The sequence below is a fragment of the Schistocerca serialis genome, chromosome 11 (assembly GCF_023864345.2).
Source record: "Schistocerca serialis cubense isolate TAMUIC-IGC-003099 chromosome 11, iqSchSeri2.2, whole genome shotgun sequence".
NCBI lineage: Eukaryota > Metazoa > Arthropoda > Insecta > Orthoptera > Acrididae > Schistocerca > Schistocerca serialis.
This window is the reverse complement of record NC_064648.1, coordinates 32911121-32936283: the sequence shown is the minus strand read 5'-3', so window position 1 is coordinate 32936283 and position 25163 is coordinate 32911121. Positions and strand designations below refer to the sequence as shown.

Sequence of the window (25163 nt, the reverse complement as noted above, 5' to 3'; positions counted from 1 at the left end):
ACACAATTCACAGTAATCATAATGTATTTGGTTACTACTAGAGGTTCAATGGTACCCAAGGCAAATGTTTCCTTTAGTATAATCATACCCCAACAGCCCTGCGTACACAGCACTGTGCATTCACTCTCATGGTGAGCAGTAGCTATAATGTTTGCCTTATCCGTGTATATCCAAATGATGCTGTGCTGTACTGGTCAAAGGTTAGGAGGAGTTAGATTAGGAAACGATATACTTAAAGTAGTAGATGAGTTTTGCTATTTTGGTAGCAAAATAACTGACTGTGGCAAGAAAAGCGTTGCTGAAGAAGTACTACATAAAATAGTAGATGAGTTTTGCTATTTTTGTAGCAAAATAACTGAGAATGGCAAGAAAAGCGTTTCTCAAGAAGAAATATTTGTTAACATTGAACACACACTCAAGTGTTAGAAAGTCTTTTCTGAAGGTATTTATCTGGAGCGTAGCCATGTATGGAAGTGAAAGAGGGATGATAAACTGTTTAGACAAGAAGAGAATATGAGCTTTTGAAATGTGGTACAACAGAAGAATGAAGATCAGATTAGTAGATCACAGAACTAATGAAGATGTACTGACTCATATTGGGGAGAAAATAAATTTAAGGTACAACTTGACTAAAAAAGGGATTGGTTGATAGGATGCATTCTGAGACATCAAGGGATTACCAATTTAGTACTGGAAGGAAGTGTAGGCAGGGGATGGAGGGGAGGAGGTGGGCTAAAAATTGTAAAGGGAGACCCAGAGATAAATACAGTAAAAAGGATTCAGGATTCAGATGGATGTAGGTTGCATCAGTTGTTCTATAATGAACAGGGTTACACAGGATAGAGTAGCTTGGAGAGCTGGGTTCAAAGCAGTCTTTTGACATACCACCACCACCACCACCACCACCACCACCACCACGGATAACATGTAACACACAAGGGTAATGAGAGTCATGGTAACTCTACAAAAATACTAAAAATTACTGATATTGTAGGATAGAATGGCTCTCCATCTATGATTTTTTAACTATATGCAGCCATTACATTCCATGATTGTCTTTCTGTACCTCAAGCATAAAACAACACTGATTTGAAAACTTACACTATGTTCAGAGAGACTCGCATTCAATTTCAGTCCTGGATCTTCCTTTGTGTTGTAAAATGGAGCCTCAATTTTTAATGGATCTTGAAGTAACTGGAAAAGGAGAATTATTACCCATTTAAAGCTTGCACATAAAACTCTGTAACAACTGTATGACTATTAAGAGAGATGGACAGGTTTGTCTTCAACCACACCTCACATAGAAAATTACATTGCTAAAAAAACAGTAATCATCCAAATAGAATAAATTTTCATTCTGCAGCAGAGTGTGCATTGATTTTAAACTCCCTGGCAGATTAACACTGTGTGCAGGACTCTTACTCAAAAGTAAGACCTTTCCCTTTCACAGGCAGGTGCACTATCAGTAGAGCACTTGCCTGTCGAAGGCAGGCAAAGGTTCTAGGTTTCTTAACTTGCATGCATTACACTTCATGATTTGGATTGCTCCCTGGACTGTTTATATATGCTTACGACAACTTTTGCTATGGTCTAGACTTTGGCTCCTGTTAGCAGTTTACTTTGTCAAGAAGACGAAAACATGCTCTTTAATTTCAGTGAACAGCTGAAAGTAGCCAACAGTGCGGAATGAAACATTTAGTTTCAAATAAATTGTCTGCCTCTGTGGAAAGCATCAATAAAAGCCAAAATTTCTTTAGCAAACCTACAAAAACAGCTTCACTGTTCTGCAAGGTGATTAATGTTCGACTGCCAAAATGCTGAAATAAAATAAAATGAGAAAACTAAAATCAATATGATATTTTAGACTTCCATAATTATGTGAATGCATTGCAATTCATTTCATAGCTCCTGGCCAAAGAAATTCATTTTTTTCCATTTAATGTGAGAGCTGTAAATGAAGAAGAAACAGCAAAATCACCCTGGCAGCTTCGGTGTGCCAGAAAAACTTTTCAAGTAGCTAGAAGCAGGAAAAGGTACTGCTCCTACATGAATAAACTGAGCATGTGCATGAGCCCACTCGCAACCACTCACTCGAACCTAACAGTCACACTGATTGGAAGCTGTTTGTTATTATGTTGCATAGTCTTCATCCCGAAGCTTTTGACGCATTTTGCTGTTGGCAGACACTTGTGTGTACACTGTGTTTGTGTTGTTGTTGTTGTTGTTGTTGTAAATGGCACATTTCCTTTGCAATGTTTTATTTTGGTTTTATCCTCTTGTTTATGTTTTATTGCTACAGTATTATTCTGCTGCAGCAGGATGCTGTAAAATCCTTTGTTAGAGCATCAGTTCTTACCAGTCTCAATTACAAAAATTTAACTGAGAACTAAAACAATGAAATATTTCCATAGTCCTAAAAAATTCCTAGGTTCCCCCAGATGAAAAAATTCCAGGATTTCCCAGTTTTCCCAGAGTGTATACATCCTGTATAATATAACTGGCAGAATTTCAAGCCTTGCATGGAACACTTACTGTGTGAAAATGTTCTGATCACATCACAAGTGCCATGCAGTTTGAGTCTGATGGTGTAGCTGTCAGCTTATGGGCTTCAGACCTGCCAGTTCTCTGTCAGGGTTGGTTCCTTAGCCATTACCAAGGTGAGAACAAAAGTAAAGTATGATTTTTATAGGATGGGACCTCTTTAAATCTAAAAACAGTGCTGAGCAATACAGTAGTACAACAGGTCAGCTATTTTAACTATCTGAAATGTGATATCACATACTAACATGACAAAGATACAGGTAAGAAAGTAACAAAATTTGGAAACTACATGTAAAAGCAAACAGGTACTTTAGAAAAAAGATAGAGAAAATAACACGAAGGAAGTTTTAGAAAATGATGACCATCTCCACATTACCCTGTGGAGGCGAATCATTAGTCATTTACAAATGACAAGGCAGTAAGATCCAGGCAGTGCAATGGGATTCTTTACACCCACAAATGGCTGTATGAGAGAAGACATTATGACAGAATTTAAAATGTTTAACACGCAAAACAAAATTGATGACAAAGAGGAAAACTGAATCAATATCTTGACACAATGAACAGTGGCAGACAATATTACAACATCAGAGATTATAGCCCAGTAGGTTGACGAAGCTGGGGAAGGCCAAGGAAGAGTGAAGGCCTAATACTCAATGCACAAAAGAAGAAGTTGTTTATAGTGCATTTAAAATTAGTTGTGACTTTTGACAATTCGGTATGGAGTGAGTGGAGGGGCGCATAGTTGCTAGCATGGATGATATCAGCAGGCAAAGGTAATGTCAGGCCCGCTTAGCACATAACCTGTCAGCTGCACGTCTGATTGATCTGTAATCTTTCTCACACATCTTATAGCTTCATTCGTCAACCTTCTGATTAATTCCCTATCATTTCAAGAAAGGTCATAGTTATTGTGATATTTCAGTATAAGCTAAATTACTGCAAGAAATTCTTAAAGTTTGCAAACAGACATAGGGGTACTATGAATTTGCATTTGATTTGTGTTAGGTCATATTATGCTGCATATGAAATTTAGATAACATATTGAATTATTCTTTAAACCTCTGAGAAATTGCTATTTATCTCCAATGTCAAGTAAATGGAATGTTAGTAAAGGTCTCCATCACCAACGCACATGCCAGTAAAAAAGCCAGAATGAAATATTCATAAATCCCTCATATCTCATAAATGGTCTCCCCCTCAGGAGACACCACCTTAATGAAACACCATCCATGTGGGTGAGGGGGTTTGTGTGATCCAATGAAGTGGAGGGCTATACCAGCAGTAGTGTAACTACAAGCAGGGCCTCCCAAGCTGGACAGATCTCCATAGAGGATCCAGATGAAGTGTGTCTCACAATGTCCCGCCTAGTGTCCTGCTCTATTCTATCGTGGCCCATCCTATACTCTCGCTTCCTTTCCTTTTCCTCCCTGTGATTGTGTGGCAGCAGGCACAGCCCCCTAATGTGGACAGCAAAAGATCCTTGGATACCATGACAACATTGATGCACATAGGCCTTACTGCAAACGGATGGACAGCATTCTTTAGTTGTGCTGAAGACAAGCTATCTAGGGGGTAATGTCCTGAAATAAAACCTTGGCAGGTGTCCAGGCCATGAGGTGGCAGCCCCACCTGGACACTCAGGTGCTGTGGGCTGATAACCCACACCACCAAAAAACACGCATCACAGAAACTAACAGGAGAAACAGCCGGATGGATCTTAAGGATATGACCTTTGGCTGAAAAGGAAAACCCGTATTGGTTTTTGGAATGTAAGGATGTTGAGAGAGGCAAGGAGGCTGAGAGAGGTTGAAAACCAGATGGAGAACTACCGACTAGATATATTGAGACTAAGTGAAATAAGGTGGCCAGAATCTGGGGAATTACAAACACAAATTGGTGGACTGCTGCTGTACGCGGGTCAGACAGGTGAGGACGTGATGTGTAGGAATGGTGTAGGGCTCTTACTGTCTAAAAGCAGCAAGAAGAGCTTACTGGAGTTGAAACCAGTCTCAGAACGGATAATAACCGCATGCTTTAAAACAAATGTGTGATACGTCACTGTAATTCAATGCTAGACACCTATTAAAATAGTTAAAGGAGAATTAAAAGATGCATTTTATACAGAGCTTAATGGAGTCCTTAGACAAACAAATTCTAGGGGCCTAAAAATTTTAATGGGTGACTTGAACACAAAAGCTGGTTCAGAAAATGAAGGGCTTGAACATATCATGGGTGTGTACGGTGCTGGGATAAGGAATTTAAATGGTGAACTGCTGATAGACACATGCACTGAACATGACCTAGTCATTGGAGGCACAGTGTTTCCACATCGTAACTGCCATAAGAAAACGTGAGCTTCTTCAGACCATGTTACCGAAAATCAAATAGACCACATAGTCATAAGCTGCAAGTTCCAACACTCTCCGTTAGATGTCAGAAACAGAAGAGGAGCGGACGTTGGAAGTGACCACCACCTAGTTTTGGCAGAATTCAGACTGAGAAAAGAGGCAAACAGAACCAAGCTCAGTCACAGGAGCAAGAAAACAGATCTAGCAAGGCTAAAAGACCAACAGATCAAAGAAACATTTGCCCTTGAACTACAAAACAGATTCCAGATCCTCTCTGAAGAAAACTTTATGGAAGAGGGAATTGAAACATGTTGGGGAAAAAAAATGAAAGACAGTTATTTAGATGTGATGGAAAAATCATAGGATGTAAGGCACATCAATGGAAGGAATGGACCTCCAATGCTACATCAGATGAGATCAGCCACCGGAAAGAACTAAAACTTAAGTTCAATCTTTGTCTGACAAGAGTGCAAAAGAGCGAAGCGCATAAAGAATACACAGAGAGATAAAAGGAAATGGAAAGATGAGCAACCAAAATTAGTAGAAGAGGCAGCAAAACAAGGAAATATTAAAGGGTTCTACAATACAACCAAATGGTTGTCAATGAAGAACTTCAGACATGAAGGACCAGTTAAGAACAAGGATGGGGTGATGCCTACCACTCAACAGGCACAGCTACAGAGATGGGAGGAGCACTTCAAGGAACTGTTAAATTTTGAAGACAACCATGACGAACAGGTAAGAGATGTTCCAGAGCAAGTCGAAGAAGATCAAGATATAAATTTGCAGTGTCCCAAAATGGACAAAATTAGGGTTGCTTTGAAAACTATAAAGAATACAAAGGCTCCAGGCCTAGACAACATAGCACCACAGCTCTTAAAAGCTGATATTGAATGTACTGTTAAGATGCTCTGTCCCTTGATGAAGCATATTTGGCTTGAAGAGAAATCTCCAAAGGAGTGGAAAAATGGTTTTGTCATAAAGCTCCGAAGAAAGGGAAATTTGTCAGACTGTAGCAACTGGCATGGTATTACATTGTTGTCAGTGCCAGTAACATCATCACCAGAATTATTTTAAACAGAATTAAAGAGTTTCTTGAAAAGTGACTGCGTAAAGAACAGGCCAGTTTTAGGGCACAACACAGTTGTATTGATCTTATTAACACTCTTAGGATAATTTTAAAGCAAAGTGAAGAATTCCAAGCAACCATGTACCTGGCATTCCTTGATTTTCAAAAGGCCTTCGATTCCATGAAACACAAAGTGCTCTGACAGGTGTTGCAGAAGTATGGGATACCACAGAAGATCTTAAACATCATAAAAGATCTGTATGATGGTTACAAACATTGCATACTCCACAAGGGAAATGTGACAGAGCCCATGAAAGTAATAACTGGAGTCCGGCAGGGTTGCATTTTATCACCAACACTTTTTCTACTTGTTCTAGAATAAGTTATGTGAAGAGTCACAGCAGGCAGGAGACGAGAAATCCAGTGGGAGATCCATGAATGTCTAGAGAATTTGGATTTTGCAGACAACATAGTTTCACTAGCCTAGCTGACTGATATGCAAGCTACATTAAACTTGCTGAAAGAAGAAGCAGAGACTGCTGGCCTCAAGATAAATACAGGCAAAACAAAGGAAATGAGAGTAAATTCAGGGAACATCAGAGGTGCCACTGTTAATAGAGGAGCAGTGCATGGAGACTGTCAACTCATTCCTGTATCTTGATTGTATAGTGATGGAATATGGTGGAGCTGGAGATGACATGAAAAACCGCATTAAAAAGACAAATACATACAATTGTATCCAATACAGAAAAACAGAAATATCACGTACAAAACAAAAATCCGTATTTTTAATACAAATGAGAAGGCTGTCCTTGTGTATGCCAGCGAAAGCAGGAAAATGGATAAGCTTAATAAATAGATGTCTCTGACACATCATGAATATCTGGTGGCCAGAAAAAATATGTATTGAGGAGCTCTGGCGAATAACAAACCGAATACTTATAGAAGACCAGATGCGAGAAAGTGGTGTTGGTTGGGGCACACCTTGAGATGGAACCATCGAGAAAAAAGCATTGGAATGGAATCCCCAGGGAACAAGGAAGAGAGGAAGACCTAAGGGCACATGGAAGAGGACAATGGAAGGGGAAGCAAAAAGAGTTGGCAAAACCTGGGCAAAATTGAGGCAAATGGCCAAATACAGAGACAGATGGCGAGTTCTCCTGGATGCCCTATGCCCCCATAGGGGCCAAAAGAATTAAATCAAGTCAGTCATAAATGGTCTGAGATATTAAAACAAGCTTGGGAAATGATAGCATGCAAAGAGGAGAGTATTTTACCATATGGTTAATATCTGAAATTGCCATATATACTGACATAAGTGAAGAAGCTGCACATTTACTTTTATACTGAGAACTGGCTTTCTTGTAACTACTGATATGTCTCGCCCTCAGTTGCTTGGTTAATAACACACCGTTTTAGGATTCTGTTACCATTTCAATTGCCTTACAATGTTAGTGAGATGTGTATCTGTAAACTATACTGTGTTTAGGCAAAAGAAGCAGATGTTAACACAGCAACAAGAGAAGTACCATATTTCTCAAAACTCGTCACGGTCCATGAATCCAGCTCTCCTCAACTACATTCTTGATATGCCTGATAACGTGAGACCAGTCCGATATAACATTTGCAGTGACTTCTCTTGTCAACATTTCAACATCACCGAGTATAAATTTCTTGTTGTTTTTTGGCCACATTACTTTTCACCTACGACCATATATTCCCAGCCAGATTTAAATGAGCATAATATGGAGAAAGCCTGATTAAACAATACCCAAACATTAGCCAGTTCACTGACCTGTTAGCGTGGAGTTTCTGGCTAGTACAGTACTGAAAGTTCCATTAAGTCTACCTTACACAAGATGGGTTCAACTTTATCCACTCAAATATTTCTTTGTACCCTGAGAAAAATAGCTGCTTTCCTCTGCTGTATTGCTGGGACTTTACCCATCCCAACCGAATGGTATTGTGCATTGTCCATTACTACTGTCGAATTTGGATGAAAATTTTCTGGTGAACGAGTTCTTGGGTGATCACTTTTACTGTGAATCTTGATGTGTTGGCAGATGTGCCAACACCTTGTAGTTAGAGGAGGCCGAAATGCACGCTATAATCTAACGCAGACTGGAGTGAGGTCTGGAACAGGATACGTAATGAATGCTATAAAGAAAAGTACGTAGCTGCTGGAATATTTAACTTTAATCCATCATTTGTATACAGCATTCTTGATTATACAAGTGAGACTCTCTCTAGAAATGGTTAATGGCGCCTTGCTAGGTCGTAGCCATGGACTTAGCTGAAGGCTATTCTAACTGTCTCTTGGCAAATGAGAGAAAGGCATCGTCAGTGTAGTCGCTAGCAAGTCGTCCGTACAACTGGGGCGAGTGCTAGTACGTCTCTCTAGACCTGCCGTGTGGTGGCGCTCGGTCTGCAATTACTGACAGTGGCGACACACGGGTCCGACATGTACTAATGGACCGCGGCCGATTTAAAGCTACCAGCTAGCAAGTGTGGTGTCTGGTGGTGACACCACAAATCTCATGTTCAGACATGCTGCAATGTTATTATTAATGCAATGGCAGCACGGAACACTTGTTTACAATACCTGACAGCTGTAAAACACTTCACTGCCAGAAAGTATCAATTTACAATGAGAGGAAATAAATGTAGGTGCCTCTGATGTGTGACACCACATGGTACTGTTTACCCATGGTGTGGCACCATGGGCGCTTTACCAGCCAAACAGCTAACCATTGGTGCTACCTAGGCAATGGCACACAGTGAGCCAAACATCAAAAGTTGCAACTGTTTTTAAATGCACTATAGAGTAAACTATGTATGATCCAAATAACATTGGCTTTAGGGACCAACTGAATGAGGCACTGCAGTTGTTAAGAACTCATATTCTGGAGGATGGAGTTTGCTCCATCTGTCCATCTTTCTTTAGGTTTTCCTAATGGAGGAAATGATAAATGTAGAAATGAAAAAAAAGAGTAAAAATATTTAATGAAGGAAAACACAGAAATGAAAAAAGAGTAAAGTAAATTTAATGAAGGCAAACAGAATTGCTCCACAATTTAAGTAAATACCTTGATAACAAGGATAATGAAACAAATTGAAGTACATGACACTGCAAGGGTTTATTAAAATGTAGAAGAGGGGACAAAGAAAAGAAGCCTACAATGGCGCTGTAATTTTAATGGTAGATAATACTTAGGTGTAAAATATGAAAACTGCCACATTGTTGTAAAAGTGGGTATTATATAGCATCATGTTCATTCAGATGGTGATGTGAATGATAAGAGTGTTGAGAAGGGTCAAGATTCACTTTGGGTTTCCGAACATAATGGAGTATTTTCAGGCAAAAGCATTCATATCTTGAATCGTACTTTGCCATCATTTTCACAGTATATGATGAATTCTCATTCTTGCTCTGCCCACTAATCAAACCTCCCATGAGAATGACAACTGATTCAGTCAAAGAAGTATCTGTGGATAGTTTACTCATCAAGGCAACTGGTCAAATACGTAGGAAATCACTGTTCAGGTCCAGGGCATTGCAGCAACTATCATGCATCATTTTATTTAGACATCAACACAATGACGCGTAGTTCTCATTTTTGTTTGTATATATAAGAGTGTGCTAAAAAGTAATGCCTCCAACCCTTTAATTCTGTTTGCAGTATCGGTTGAGATACTACATGTCACATATATTACTCGACTGAGTAATGTGCACAGGTTTTTTCACTCTGCTGACCCAAATTGGAACCATCTGCTGCTAGAGGGCTCTGGATTGTAGCATGTAACATGAACATGTGTAGCTTAACTAAGTTGGTGCGTGAGGAGCAGCGTACTGTGATCAAGTTTCAAATTCAAAGAGTCTGCCCATACATGCACCACCCTGTCCTTCAGCATGACAATGCCAGACAAGACATGAGGGTTGCAATGTCTGCAACAATCCGACAGCTTGGGTTCACTGTCATCAATTATCCTCCATATACTCCTGACTTGACCGCCTCCAATTTTCATCTGTTTCCAAATCTAAAGAATACCTTCGAGGACTTCCATTAGATAGTGACTGAAGCAGTGAAAGCAGAGGTGAGGTTGTGGCTCTGTCAACAAAGTCAGTGTCAGTATCAATGAACTGGTCTCTCAGCAAGAGAAATGTGTTTATTGTGTGTGTGACTACGTTGAGAAATAAATACGTCAACATGAGGAATAAAGACATAAAAAATTAACAAAGCTTGTTTTATTTGAAAAACTTTAACAGTTTCTGCATAAAAAATGTGGAGGCATTACTTTTTACCATGTCCTTGTACAAGACAATAATTCTACTAATGTAGATATTAAAACTATTGTTCCTGTACAAAGACAATACTTCAACCTATATAGAGCAATGCCTAAAAAATACTATATTTAGGCTTTTGTGCCATATTTGACAATAGTGGGCAAATTATGATATTGTGAGTCAGTCATAATTACTAGCATATCTGAACAAACCTTGACAATAATGCTCAGCTATATTGCTTACCTCTTCATTTACATTCCCCACAACTGTGAAATAACAAATCAGTGATTAATTCCATTCCGTCAAAAAAATTCTAGAATTACCTCTTGATTCCCAGTCTCCTGTGGTTCTTCCTTTATTTTCACACTACAGGGGTATACCTGGACCTGTGGTGAGAGTAACACAAAGCAAAATGAGTATATTTAAAAAGTCATGATCTCCACACACTGTTAGCAACTTTCACAACTTCTATGCCACAATTAAAGTACTTTTCGTGAATAATTAACACCACATAATTTAGCAACAACTATCATTTTATTGCCAGTTCTCAGTGTATGTTCTTTCGTGCGACAGTAATTCTGGTTGATGCAAAACTGATTTGTTTTATTTCAATTAGAGAGAAAATAAAATTATGTGAATGACAACATTATTTTCTAGATATTACTCACTACAGAACTATTCTAAAAATAAATTCTTACTGAGTGATGAAATACCCACAGCTTTTTCATACAGCACTGAGTTATTGAAAAACACTCTTATACAATGGAAGTAGTGTAAAAGATAAATGTCATGTGTATATTGGTTTCTGTAGTTACTCCAAACAGGAGTGGCAAAAGATCATCATCACAGAAATTGTAGGTTTTATTGCATCACAAATTATTCAACTTGCTCATGATTCACTACCTACAGCAGACACAATACCATTTAAAGAATAAAAATGTGCAAGATAATCCTCGAGTTTTCACATCAATGAAGAGAGGTTAAATATAATGAAGAGAAGTGAAATATAATCAAGGTGAAAAGGTTGAAAGCTGGACAACACACATCTCTGTACTGTTGTTCTTAAGCCAGGCTTACAATAAATGTGAAGTCTAGCTTCACTCAATGCAGACTGTCTGCTATGCTGTCAACAAATACACATAATCTGCCAACACAATTTTTGCAAATCCAATCTATGGAGCATGTTCTTGCATTTGTATCATTACCAATTCTGCAGAAACATTCAAGATGAGGGGGGCAAAGGAAGCAACAAATATTTTACAGTGCAACAAAAAGTTTGGGTCAAACTTTAAGTTACATTAGTTACAACAAAAATTCCTTAATATTTCTGTAACATCCTTGCAATTTAATAAATATCATTTATCATGAAGTGATGTATATAGAAGAGGTAGTTAAAAAAAACACACATCAGTACTGAATGTACAACCTCTTAGTTTTGCCACAACTTTGCTCCCATCACAAATATACACACTGGAATATATCAGGGTGCATGTACACTGTGTTCTAAAAATTAATTAATGTGAATTAAAGACACAAATCACAATTTTCTGCCATGAGTCTTATTGACACTTGGTTTACATATTCAGAGACAAGTGCTAATGCAAAAAAAATATTATATGAAACTAACTTCTTAAACCAGTGTTCACAGTAAATGTCTCTTCAAACTTCTTTCAAGGTAACTATGAGAACTCGACTGAGCACTGGTAGACCGATTATCTCATTAACACAGCAGAAATACAACCCTTAAGAAATTATCAACAGATAACTTCACTAACCACTTGCAAATATCAGAAAAATTAAAACTGAATAACTATCAGGAGTTTGAGTGTGATTAACACCTTCAGATGTATTGAAAACCTGAAAATACTGGACTACGGTAGGAAAGCAAGGGTTTTCATCAATGGCATAAATGTAGCTATGGAAAAAGATTGTTATAAAAACTTCATTGGGTTTCCCAACCCACAATTAGACTTTCACCTCCCTACTTAACCTAGGCCTTAGGCTATGCTGCAACTCTATAACCACAACAGGTATAGTATAGCACTCAATGCAAATTCATTGCTTTCCTCAAGTGATCATCATCTCCACTAGCCCTATACACGTATAGCAAAAAGACAATCTATGACACCACTCAAGTAGTGACATAAACAAGGAAATACGGAAGCGTCCGATCCCGCCCGTCTGCTTTGACCCATTACATCACAAATATGGCGGAAACAAAAACAAACACACACACTTTCCACAAGAAGCCTAATGACACTAACGGGACAAGCGCTGCAAATGGGGTGTTTTGGGTGGGGGGCAAACTAAATATAAACAAATTTAGACGCCCTGCGTAGCTACAACGTGTAAATGAAGACAGCCATGCATGAATACCCACCCACCTTCCCAGGGGTCATAACCCCTGCAACCCATAGAAGATAAAGATGCTTCAGTAGCTGATTAGTGATTTTTGTCTTTTTTTTTTTTTTTAAATCTCACGGGGTAGAACAAACAGATCAGAAAGATAAATATAATAAACTAAAACAGAAATTGGAGGAAACACATAATTAAAATAAGTAATAAGTGTTTTTAAATTAAAAAAAAAAAAACTCACGAGATAGAACGAACAGATCAGAAAAGTAAATAAAATAAGATAAAACAGAACTGGAGACAGCCACACTCAAACCAAACTCCGCGCCGTCATGACGCCACACACGACAACACCCTTACGTCATGGGTCAAAGCCGATGCGTGGGATCGGACGCTTCTGTCGACCCCATAAACAAAACAGACAACCACAGTCTACAACAGGAACATACAAACACAAGATCCAAGGTGCCATCTATGTAACCTATGATACACTTTTAAAAAATTACACTTATAGCTCATACTGATCACTAGTAAGTGCACAGTAAGTTAGTGCACCGGGTGATGGCAATGTGGTCACTTGCTGAAATATTGTGCTCATTGGAAATGACATCCAGCCAATGACTATTTTTATCATAATAGTTCAATTTTATATAAATATATTATAACTGCCAATAAGCAGTGCATTACAAATTTGTCTAAATTTACAAAAATTAAATTCAAACCCTCCCCTGCATCATTTGTGGATTTTAACACACATTATAATCTATGCCTAGTGCTGTAAATGTTGAGTGTAAACTTAAAAACTCACTGGAGATTTTATTGCACTTAATTCCTCATACTTTCAGCAAAATGGCATGAATTCTGTTTATTCACACAACATACTGCACACTGAAATTAATGAAACAATAGTAAAAAAATACTAAGAAACTACTTACAATGGAACCTGGTGAACCTGATATCTCACTTGTTTCCTCTTTTATCCAAATAGTTTTTTCGTGGTCCATTACTGCAGTCAGGCTGTAGGAAAGACGAGGAACCAGATAATAAAAGTCACATTCAATTTCCATTGTTAATGTGAGATACAGCTGAAAGGCAGTATTTTCAGTCCATTACTGGGTGCAGCAGATGAACCACTAAACTATAAATAAATTAAAACTAGGTGAAGAAAAGAGTCTAATGTCAAGAACTGATTTACAATTCTCTCATAATGAAGTCATAACATATAACCTCAAAATGATAGAAAGTCATGTTTTGCAAAATCCATCCCACAGAAAAAAATGCTAGGCTGACTGATACTGTTTGTGTCTGTCATTGGTTTAAGGTATACTCTACTACTGTGAGCATTATTTGAGTGGTGTCTTGCTTTTTCCCAGACGAACTCTAACTAGGCGTACAGCATTATGAGCAATCAAAGCAACTAATGAATGGAAAGGATATTTTCTACAGAAAATAAGTAACTTACATCAACCACAATTTAAATTTGAAGAAAGATAAGTTGAAATAAAGCCTTCCATCTTTGGGATCTAGTTTGGGAATACCCTAATGCAAATGATTATCCAAATGTGTTATAATCCTGTTCTCATCAATGTAAAATGGAATTTGCGGGTCTTAATCATGTATGTGGCACTTTCAGTACTTAATCTCTAAACTCGGACATTAGTCTGCAGTTTGTCTTCAGTTACTCAGTATCATCTTGATGTGTACAAAATTAAAACCTAACTATAAGAGGTGTTCAGCAGCCTACAAACCATCATTTTGTCATTTGTTTAATGTGTGTTTTTGACACAGTTGCTCCTTTAAGGCTTTCCTTGTACAAGGCATTACTGAACATCCACAGTACAGCAAATATTGCCATGCTGATTTTTTTTTTTTTATCTATCCACTAAAGAAAATCACACACACTGTATTTTATACGAACTGTCGAAAATTTTTTTAAATGTCGTCTATTTTTAATATTGGTTAACTTTCTATTGCTAAACATATTTACTGGCTCTTCACCCTCTTAGCTGCAGACCCATGGTGAATGTTCTGTTACAGTCTGATGATGTGTGATGTTCTTTGTCAGTGAAAATTGCACTTACATAGTAGCTTTTTCCACACCAGCTAATTTCTTTCTACATCTATTTGCAACACAGCAGCATTACCCTTATACTAAACCACATTCATATACGCATGTTAACACAAACTGTTGTTGATGTAAGATTTCCAGGTCTATGCAGCAGATCAAATAATAGGATACTAAAATGATTCTAAATAGCCACAACAAATTAATACATCCAACATCATCTTTTATCTGCAGATACCGGTACCCAATTCCTGAAAAGAGGTAGTAACTATGTGCACTAAGGTACTCACGAATACTATAAAGTTACTCACGCTATTATCGGGAGGAGCATCGCATTACATCATAGCAAACGCTATTGTTATTCCTAGTCGTTCCTTCACAACAAATATTACATAACGACAGTGACACTGATTAAGATAACGAAATAGCACTTCGCTGTCTTCGGTCGTCCTTCCCTCAAAAATTATAAATGACTAGCACCACAGCAATTATAAATGACTAGCACTTTCACTGGAGATCACAATATGTAGAAACTATTGAAAAAACGTCGAAAATACAAATCGTCTCTTTTGCAAAGTTACAGAGTATACATGTAGAGATTTTATCGGATGGAACAAAAAAACATGTACTTCACAAGACGCTACAGGCTACAAACGGCACATGAACTTTTCGTAATTGATGAACAGTATACGTAGAGTACTTAGCGCGCTCCAAAATACTGGTGGAAAAATTATTGATCTCTGACTATTGAGAAAAATTACAAGCTCAAGGAAAACAAGCTGTTTGTTTTGAAAAACATAACCTAAACCAAGTACACACTAAATTCGCACGCAAGCCCAGACCATAAACAAATCCAGCAACGATAATTTAATCATGGCCGTTTGTATACACAACAAAGTAAATTTCAAATATGCCGCAAAAGCCATTAAATTAATGCAATATTGAAACTATTGCCACAGCATCGTAACAAAAAACATGTAAAATGCTTCATGTTATCCATGCAGTTACAAGAATAATAAAAATGTGATCGAAAGAAACAACAATTTTACTGTTACCTCTGCTTATCTATCTCCACGGTGTACATTTGTTAGTATGACACACAGTCTAACATTAACAGTCGCGACACTCACTTCTGTTAAAGTTGTTACCGTTTGACAGCTGGAGCGACACTAGCGCTCCAAGCGGCGAAAAAGATCCGTCGGCAGCACGTTTGTTATGCATCCCTTTCCTACGTGATTGACGAAATATTTGATTTTTTTTTCTTTTTGCCTACCAGAGTTTGTATAATATCGGAAGACAACGATGTTTCTAAAAATGATTCTAACATAAGCGCAAGTAGGGATAAAAATCATGAACCAGGGGCAAGTTACGATACATTTGTGAAGAAACACTTGTAACTGTGGATAGAGCTGCAGCTTATCACATGGATATCAACCGAATATAAACACATAGATTCAGAACTCGTCCAACATCTCCGGCGGTACACCAAAAGGTTGCCGCCCTTCGATAGTGCAATTCCAGCGCTTATCGAAGTGCTAGGTGTTCCAGGTGCCAGCCAGCCAGCCAGCCAGCCCAGCAGAGCCGCCGCGGTCCAGCAGCAGCAGCAGCCGCCGCCGTCCCGTTCCCGGTCCCGGCCTGCAGCAGCGGTCCCACCGGCAGCCAGCCAGCCAGCCAGCCAGCCAACCAGCCAGTCCTCCTCCTGTGGCAGCAGCAGCAGCAGCAGCGGTCCAGCCAGCAGCAGCAGCAGCAGCAGCCCCGGCCCCGTCCGCGGCAGCAGCAGCTGCGGCGTTACTGCCGCCCGCCGTCGCCGTCGCCGTCGCCGTCCGACCCTGGTCGTCCGATCCTGGTCTTCGTTCGTCTGCGTCTTCGTCTTCGTCTGCTCCCAGTTTGTGTCCTTTCCTTTTCGTGCTGTGCGTTTTTTCTCCCTGTCGTCATGTCCGCTCCCACCACCACCGCCACCGCTACCACCACCACCATCGTCTATACCTCACCTTCCGCCGCCTCCACTACTATAACTTGGTGTGCCCAGCCCCCTCTTTCCATCCCACCTCTCCTCACTCTCCCTTCGCCCTCGCTGTTTGTCGCCCCCTCTCCCCCTTCTTCCTCTCGCTCCTCTCGTTCTGACACTTTCCCCACACTCCCTCAGCCTGTCACTGCAGCTCCGGCTAGGGTGGTGGCCCGTCGGGCCACTGTCCATGCCCAGCTCTCGCCGTTGCCTTCGGCATCACCGCCACCACCGTCATCATCGTCGCCGTCACCATCGCCTTCGCCTTCGCCTTCACCGTCACCATCTCCGGCGCCGACTGCTGCGTCCACGCCGCGACCTGTCCCTTCCCACCACCTCCCCATCGCTCCCGTCCCTCATGTCACCACCTGCCCTTCTGCCGCCGTCAAACGCCCTAGTGGCACCCCCACCTCCTCCGCTCCCAAAAAGGCCCCGCCCCGACCTCCATCTCCCCCCCAGGGTGCCATGGGTGTCTCCCCGCCTGGACCTGCTCCCACCTCCTCCTCCTCCTCCTCATCCCCCCCTGTTTATACAACTATCTCCTGTCCCATCCCGATCCTTCCTTTCTCGAGGCCCGGAACCTCTCCCTCCTCCTCCGCCAACATTTCCCTGGTGCCCCCATCTCTCTCCTTACTCCCAGACGGGATTCTGTTCTCATCTCCTCCCCCAGCCCAACCCTCCATACTGACATCCTCTCCCGTCTCCCCGTCACCCGTTTTGGTCCCAACGCCTCCCTTACCCCTGCTCCTTCTCCCTCTCCTACCCGCCAACCCCAACCCCCGCGTCGCCCGCCGACCCTCACCGCCGTGATCACGCGGCTCAGTCCGTCGATCACGGAGGAGGAGGTGTCGGCGGAGCTCAAGGCCCATCCCACGCTGGAGGTGCGGGCGGTCCGCCGCATTTTCAACTCGGCCGGCCCCACCCGCCTTATGCAGGTTTTCTCTGAGGACGCCCCCTCCATTGACCGTCTCCTGAAGGAGGGTGCCCTCCTCTTCCACCAGCGGTACAAGGTCGACCCCTCCCATTCCCCTCCTCAATCCCTGCGCTGCCAGAGGTGTCTGCGCTATAATGCGCACCCCACTGCTGAGTGCCGCAAGGCCCCCACCTGCCCGCATTGCCGGCAAGCGCACTTCCTCCAGCAGTGCCCTAACCTCCAATCCCCTCCTTCCTGTAATACCTGCAATCTCCCTCATCCCACCTACTCCCAAAAGTGTAAAGCCTGACCCCCTCCAACCACTCCTGAACTCACCGTACCTGTCCGTCCTCTGGACGCCCCCACCCCTCCTGGCAATTCCCTTCGTCCCCCACCCACCGCTGAGGACATCATCAGGTTCCTCACCATCGTCCTCCAGAATGTTCATCCCTTTCAGCGCCCCCACACCCTCCAACAGATCTCCCTCGCCGCCCGTTCCATTTTTCACCTTAAAATGTACGCCACCTATTCCAACAACCAGGCCCATTTCACCTTCTCCCGGTTTGACACCCTCGTCTAAATCCCTGTCATGGCGCGACAGCACCGTATCCTTTTCAACAACATCCGCTCCCTTCCCGCCAACAAGAACCTCTTCCTACACACCCTTGCTACCCACCGTGTGGATGCCTTCCTCCTCAATGAAACCTTCCTCCAACCCCACCACTCCATCCACACCTCCCCCTATCTCCTCCACCGCTCCGATAATCCCCTCCCAGTTGCGCGTGGCGGAGTGGCCATTGGTCACCACCACCAGATCCCCATTCGGCTCCAACCTCTCCTTCCCGACCCCACCGAACACCTGATCCTTAGTCTCTTCTTCCCCGGCCTTACCATTACCTGTGCCACAATCTATGTCCGCCCCAACGCCCCTCTTCCTTTCGACTTCCTCTCCCACATCGACCGTACCTTCTCCTCCTACGTGATCGCCGCCGACCTCAACATCCATAGTCGCTCCGCTGCCCAGTTACGGCAGTGGCATCGGTTCCTCTCCTCCCTTCACAGCGACCTCATCCCCATCCCCCAGCACACCCGTCCCGAATCCAACTCCACTCCCGATGTTCTTCTCTCCTCCCCCAACCTCCTTGGTCGCATTACGGTGGATGTCCTGGAGCCTATTGGTAGCGACCATCTCCCTGTCCTCCTCACCGTTTCAGACGGTCGTCGCCCCCGCCCTGACCCTCGTAATGACCCTCCCCCTAAGTATGTCCATGACTATTCCCGTGCCAACTGGACTGCCTACCGGGATACCCTTTCCACCCAGGTAGATAGCCACCCTCTCACCTATCGCCTTCCCAATGATGTCACCCGTGCCGCCTCCTTTCTCCAGCAGACCTTGTCTGCGGCCGTGGAGGCCCACGTCCCTACTGTTGCCATCCACCCCCACTGTCCTACCTTACCCCCACAGGCCGTCCTCCTCCTCCGTGAATCCCGCGATCTCTACCGTGCCTTCCTCCGCACGCGTGACCCGGACACACTACAACGCCACCGGCAACTCCAGCGACACATTCGTAATTTGCTCGCGGCTAAGAAATGCCGGGACTGGCGACAGACATGCACCCATTTAAATGCTACCCTCCCTATAAACTCGTCCAAGTTTTGGTCAGCCTTCCGTCGCCTTACCGGAACTAAGCCCTCCCCCTACTATCCTCTTCTCCATGATGATCACCCCTTCCCTGACGCCCTTAGTAAGGCTAACCACTTTGCCTCCTACCTGTCCGATGTGTTTTCCATCCCCGATGATCCCCAGTTCGACTACTCCCTCTTCCCGGATATCCGCGATCGAACTGACACCTCTGTCCCTCCCCTCGCTCCTGGTTTCCAGTACTTGGACAACATTGCACACACGGACCTCAATACTCCTATCACTCCACAGGATCTCATTGCTACACTCCGCACAAAACACAACACCGCTCCTGGTCACGATCGTGTCACCTACCGTCACCTTCGTGAAGCTCCTGTCTCTTTTCTATCCACCCTGGCCAGGCTCTACAATGTAGTCCTGTCCACCGGTTATTACCCCGACCTGTGGAAAACTTCTCGTATCCTCATGTTCCTTAAACCTGGCAAACCGCCGTCCGCCGTCTCCTCCTACCGTCCCATCAGCCTTACCTCGGTCTTCAGCAAGGTCCAGGAATCTATCCTCACCCAACGCATCCACCAGCATCTCCGCCAGCACCGCCTCCTTCCTGTTACCCAGTGTGGCTTTCGGCCGTCCTTCTCTTCTGACGATCTTCTCCTTCACCTCACTCATCTCCTTTCCGAACAGCTCAATTCCCGTCGCTCCACAATCTTCCTCTCTCTTGACCTCGAACGCGCTTATGACCGCGTATGGCATTCTGGTCTCCTCTTCAAGCTCCAAACCTTCGCCCTTCCCATTAACTACGTCCGTCTGATCGGTTCCTTTCTCTCCCGCCGTCCTTCCTATGTCACCATCCATAACACCGATTCCTACACCTTTTTCCCCTCCGCCGGTGTGCCCCAAGGCTCCGTCCTCTCCCCCCTTCTGTACCTGTTGTACACGGCGGACATGCCACCGCCGACACCCCCCATCCACCTTCTCCAGTTTACCGATGACACCGCCTTCCTTGCCCTTGCCCCCACCCTGCAACGCTCTCAACGCCTTCTCCAATCCCATCTTGACCGGTTCACCGCTTGGTGCAACCAGTGGTTGCTCAAGGTCAATCCTTCCAAAACCCAGGCGATCATTGTAGGCAAAACCACCCCTTCCTTCCGCCTCCTTGATTTCTATCTCACCGTCTATGGCCGTCCCATCGCCCTCACTCCCACCCTTAAGTACCTTGGCGTCACCCTCGACCGTCGCCTCTCCTGGACTCCCCATCTCCAGACAATCCAAGCCAAGGCACGTTCCCGCCTCCGTCTCCTCAAGCTCCTTTCCGGCCGCACGTGGGGTCTGGACCCCTCCACCATCCTCCACACCTATAAATCCCTCATCCGCCCTATCCTTTGTTATGCCCATCCAGCATGGATCTCCGCTCCCCCTACCTTTTATAAATCCCTCCAAATCCTGGAACGCCATGCTCTCTGCCTCGCCTATCACATCCGTCTCACCTCCCCCACACGGATCCTGTATGATCTCATCCCCTTCCCCCACCTCCTCCTTTTCCTTGAAAGGATACGGATCCTGTACATCTCCCGTAAACTTGATCCTCCTCACCCGCTCGTCTCCCCACTCCTCTCCCACCCTCGCCCACTGCCGTGCCTGTATTCCCACGTCCTGCCCGGTCTCCATCTCTCCACCCTCCTTACCCTCTCCCAAGGTGGCTTCCGCCAGCTCCCTCTCCCTGATGATGCCCTCCTCCCCGCCATCTACCCCTCCTACTAACTTTGATCCTCCCACCCTCCTCCTGTACTTACTCCTCTGGGCACCCTCCCCCCCTTCTCTCCCTTTTCCCTCCCTCCTCCTTTTCTCCCCCCTCGTCCCCCGGGCCTCCCCTCCCCTGTCCCTCTCCTCCTGTCCCTGTCTCCTAAGCCGTGGCATCCTCTTTTCCTCCCCTCTCCCCCTCCTCACCCCTGTTCACCTCTTGGCAGGTCCCCGGACTCGCACACGCTCAGTGGACATTCGCGCGCCGGAGATCACCGCCATCAGTGTATCGTGTGTGCCGTCATGTTTAGTGTTCAGTTTCGCCGTCACGCTCCGTTGTTCACCAGTGCCATCGTCTTCTTCAGTGTTTGTGCGTCGGGTCTCCAGTTCGTAGTGTGGATTGTCACCAAGTGTGAATGGCTTCTTGTGCTTTTCTGTTCTTGTGTCTCCTGTTTATTCCCGCCGGTTTTCTAAGTGATGTCTCTTCTTTGTTTATCTCCATGTACTCTCATCGGCTGAAGAGCGGCGTATTGTGCCGCTGCCGGCCTACCTGTTTGTTCAGGTGTCAAAATAACAATAAAGTAAAAAAAAAAAACTCGTCCAAGTTGTTGTCAGCCTTCTGTCGCCTTATTGGAACTAAACCCTCCCCCTACTATCCTCTTCTCCATGATGATCACCCCTTCCCTGACACCCTTAGTAAGGCCAATCACTTTGCATCCTACCTCTCCGATGTCTTTTCCATCCCCGATGATCCCTAGTTCGATTACTCCCTCTTCCCGGATGTCTGCGATGGAACTGACACCTCAATCCCTCCCCTCGCACCTGGTTTCCAGTACTTGGACAACATTGCACACAAGAAACTAAATGCCCCTATCACTACACAGGATCTCATTGCTACACTCCGCACAAAACGTAACACCGCTCCTGGTCACGATCGTGTCACCTACCATCACCTTTGTGAGGCTCCTGTCTCTTTCCTCTCCACCCTGGCCAGGTTCTACAATGTAGTCCTGTCCACTGGTTACTACCCCGACCTGTGGAAAAACCTCCCGTATCCTGATGTTCCTTAAACCTGGTAAACCGCCGTCCGCCGTCTCCTCCTACCGTCCCATCAGCCTTACCTCGGTCTTCAGCAAGGTCCAGGAATCTATCCTCACCTGATGCATACGCCAGCATCTCCACCAGCACCGCCTCCTTCCCATTACCCAGTGTGGCTTTCGGCCGTCCTTCTCTTCCGACGACCTTCTCCTTCACCTTACACATCTCCTTTCCGAACAGCTTAATTCCCGTCGCTCCGCAATCTTACTCTCCCTGGACCACGAACGTGCTTATGTCCGTGTATGGCATTCCGGTCTCCTCTTCAAGCTCCAAACCTTTGCCCTTCCCATTGACTACATCCGTCTGATTGGCTCCTTTCTCTCCCACCGTCCTTCCTACGTCCCATCCATAACACGGATTCCTACACCTTTTTCCCCTCTGCCGGTGTGCCCCAAGGCTCCGTCCTCTCCCCCCTTCTGTACCTTTTGTATATGGAGGACATGCCGCCGCTGTCACCCCCCTCCACCTTCTCCAGTTTGCCGATGACACCGCCTTCCTTGCCCTTGCCCCCACCCTGCAGTGCTCCCAACACCTTCTCCAGTCCCATCTTGACCGGTTCACTGCTTGGTGCAACCAGTGGTTGCTCAAGGTCAATCCCTCCAAAACCCATTATTGTAAGCAAAACCACACCCTCCTTCCGCCTCCTTGATTTCTATCTCGCCATCTATGGCGCTCACCCCCACCCTTCAGTACCTTGGCGTCACCCTCGACCGTCGCCTCTCCTGGACCCCCCATTTCCAGACAATCCAAGCCAAGGCACGCTCCGTCTCCTCAAGCTCCTTTCAGGCCATATGTGGGATCTGGGCCCCTCCACCACACTCCACACCTATAAATACCTCATCCGTCCTATACATTGTTATGCCCATCTGGCCTGGATCTCCGCCCCCCCCCCACCTATCTTTTATAAATCCCTTCAAATCCTTGAACGCCTTGCTCTCTGCCTCGCGTATCACATTCGTCTTCTCCCCTCCCCCACACGGATCCTGTATGATCTCATTCCGTTCCCCCACCTCCTCTTTTTCCTTGAAAGGATACGGATCCTGTACACTTTCCGTAAACTCGATCCTCCTCATCCGCTTGTCTTGCCCATCCTCTCCCACCCCTGCCTGCTGCCACGCCTATATTCCCTTGTCCCACCCGGTCTCCATCTCTCCACCCTCCTTACCCTCTCCCAAGGTGGCTTCCGCCAGCTCACCCTCACTGATGATGTCCTCCTCCCCTCCATCTACCCCTTCTATCAACTTTGATCCTCCCCCGCCCCACTTCCTGTGTCTTTTCCTTTAGGCACCCTCCCTCCCTTCTCTCTGCTTTTCCCTCCATCCCCCTTCCTCCACCCCTCTTCCTCCGGGCTTCCCCTCCCCCTTCCTCCCTTCCCCCTATCTCCCCTGCCCGTGGCATATCTGCTCTCCCCTCTCCCTCTCCCATCTCCCCCTCCTTCTCTCTTGGCAGGTCCCCGGACTCATGCACGCATAGTGAACATTCGCGTGCTGGAGATCAACGCCTCGTGTTTCTGTGTGTGCCGTCGTATTGTGCTTAAGTGGTTCAATGTTATTCGTTTTGTGCACCTACGTTCGTGTGTGACAATTTTCATCTATGTATGTGTCGAAGTGTCTGAACAATTTTTATCTTGGACTCTACGCCCGTGAATGGCTCCATGTATTTTAAAACGTGTTTGTCTCCGTTTATATGTCCACCGTGTTTTTTCTCTAATTGTCTTCATTTGCATCTTTTGTGTTTCTCTGAGGCCAAAGAGCGGCATAGTATGCTGCTGCTGGCCTGCCTGTAAACAGGTTTAAAAATAACAATAAAGAGAAAAAAACATAGATTCACACATAAGAAGCACATACATATACCTCTACATGCAAAAGGGATTGACACCCCATTTCTCATTCCGTAGGCATACTGTGTTTTAGTCATTGTCACCTGTTGCCACAAATATGACCTTCTTCTTCATATTATTTTAAGTGGGACAAGCAACTGCCAAGTAGTGGGAGAAATATACTGTGAGTGTAAACCCCAAGTCATCAAAGCCAATAACATTGTCAGAAGTGCTGTCATATGTTAAATTTGCCATTAGAGACTTTTCATCCAGTGACACATGCGCTAGTTTATCAGTATTGGAGAAATGCTGTACCTTCTGCATTAAAAGGTGGAACATACTGTCACTTATCCCACACGTAATTTGTATCCCTTCCACATATCTCTAATGTATGCACTGATGGAAACACGAAACAACAAACAGCGTATTTTTCTCTTTCCATCTTGCAGATGGCATGCTAATTTAGCTTAATAAAAAGTCAAGGACATCTTTTTTTTTTAATATTGGGCCCCTATAGTCTTCAAAATTTGTTGGTCCTTCTTCACGTGATCCTTCCAATACAGTTCCACTATTCAATTGTCCAATGTTTACACTCCTTACATCAAGCGAGACATTGTTTACCATTTATCGGCATGATGTGTAGTTTATGAGCAACCTCTCAACCAAGATATCCAAGTTTTCTCACCTTCTGCCTAACTGTCACAGTACTTGCAATGGATCCTGATGCAGTTTCGAAATCCTGTGCAATGGTGTGGATAGATGTCTGCCTATTATACATTACGACCCACTTCAACTGTTGGCGGTCTCTGTCATTCAACAGACAAGGTCAGTCTGTATGCTTTGTGCTGTGTGTGTCACCTTGCATTTCCACTTCACTATCACATTGGACCTAGGGATGTTTAGGAGTGTGGAAATCTTTCATACAGACATATGACAGGTGACACCCAATCACCTGACCACGTTCAAAGTTCATGAGTTCCACAGAGCGCCCTATTCTGCTTTCAAATGATGTCTAATGACTACTAAGGTCGCTGATATGGAGTACCTGGCAGTAGGTGGAAGCACAATGCACCTTAAATAAAAAACCTATGTGTTTCGGGGTGTCTGGATACTTTTGATCACATAGTGTGCATCATAACAACATTACAGAATAAGTTTTAGAGGATGTGGAGGTTATTGTTTTGAGGCATTGTATACATGCTTTGGAATAAATATTTTAGGTGGTATATAAATCTGATCCTGACAAGTTTATACAGCATAAATTTCATTCTCGTCTATATAAT

General features: G+C 44.1%; 1 long non-coding RNA gene across 1 annotated transcript; it reads right to left on the bottom strand.

The window, feature by feature from the left end:
- Positions 1 to 1112: 1112 nt before the first annotated feature.
- On the bottom strand, positions 1113 to 13617 carry LOC126427043 (uncharacterized). The gene is made up of 3 exons (XR_007576507.1): positions 13534 to 13617; positions 10570 to 10632; positions 1113 to 1194 (listed from the first exon to the last, which is right to left on the bottom strand). It is a non-coding gene; the product is annotated as an uncharacterized LOC126427043 (long non-coding RNA).
- Between the last annotated feature and the right edge of the window lie 11546 nt (positions 13618 to 25163).